This window comes from Schistocerca americana, chromosome 2 (genome assembly GCF_021461395.2).
Source record: "Schistocerca americana isolate TAMUIC-IGC-003095 chromosome 2, iqSchAmer2.1, whole genome shotgun sequence".
NCBI lineage: Eukaryota > Metazoa > Arthropoda > Insecta > Orthoptera > Acrididae > Schistocerca > Schistocerca americana.
Window position 1 is genome coordinate 147,594,542 of NC_060120.1, and position 1,320 is coordinate 147,595,861.

The 1,320-nt window shown below is 47.7% G+C and overlaps 1 pseudogene; it reads right to left on the reverse strand.

The window, feature by feature from the left end:
- Positions 1–218: 218 nt before the first annotated feature.
- Positions 219–336, reverse strand: LOC124596933 (annotated as a pseudogene).
- Between the last annotated feature and the right edge of the window lie 984 nt (positions 337–1,320).

Sequence of the window (1,320 nt, forward strand, 5' to 3'; positions counted from 1 at the left end):
AAAGAACTAAACTCCTCCCGAACAGCCCATGAATGCCCAACGGTATCGACCGGCCGCCGTGTCATCCTCAACAAGAGGCGTCACTGGATGCGGATATGGAGGGGCATGTGGTCAGCACACCGCTCTCCCGGCCGTATGTCAGTTTCCGAGACCGGAGTGGCTACTTCTCAGACAAGTAGCTCCTCATTTTGCCTCACAAGGGCTGAGTGCACCCCGCTTCCCAACAGCGCTCGGCAGACCACTTGGTCACCCATCCAAGCGCTAGCCCAGCCCAACAGCGCTTAACTTCGGTGATCTGACGGGAACCAGTGTTACCACTGCGGCAAGGCTGTTGGCAGTTATTCAGATATACAGAGCTCGTAGAAACCGGTATTTGGGGAGGTGCTGTCCACGAACACGGAAAGACAAATGATGCAGCTTCAAAGAAGTTAGAAGTCCTAAGAATCTATGTAAACGACTATTATGTTTCGGCACTGCAAATCGTCTACTATGTCGGTAGCACCGAGAACCGACTATGTCCTTTTTCAGAAATTGGAAATCTGTGATAAGTTCCTATGGGATCAAACTGTTGAGGTCATCGGTCCCAAGGCTTACACCGTATTTAATCTAACTTAAACTAACTTACGCCAAGGACAACACATACAACCATGCCCGAATGACCGAGGGGGGACTCGAACCTCCAACGGGGGAGCCGCGAGCACCGTGTCAAGGCGCCTAAGACCGTGCGCCTACCCCGCGCTGCTCCTTTCTCAGATTCCAGTCGTACCATACAGGTTGTAACATAAAGGTACCGCCAAACTTTTAGGAAACATTCCTCACACGTAGAGCAAGAATATATCTTACATGCACACGCGGTCAGTAACGCCTTATTTGCATGCTAAAACTCAGTTCTCACAACTCTTCAACACATTAATCACGAGATACGCTCAGGAAAAGACCGTATCAGCACGGCACGAAAAATTTTTCTGAATGGAATGTTCAAAATGCTCTCTGTTAGCCATGATGCGTGTATAAACCCGTTGTCGCATTGATTTTCTGAAGTACTGAGTGGGTCCTCCTCTACCTATCCATCTATCACAGAATCTGTCATTCAAATGCCTACGAACATTAACACTGAAATGAGGAGGAGCTCAACCGTACGTCCGGACATGTTCCGTCGCATTCGTAAAGGCTCATATTCTACAAGGGGCAGTCAAATGAAAACGAGACACATGGAGAGAGTAAGTAAACTGTTTATTATTTCAAAAGTAAGCGCCTTAACTGTTGATACATTTACCCTATTGTGAGAGTTTATGGTTGCCAGCTGAACCATGATTGTAT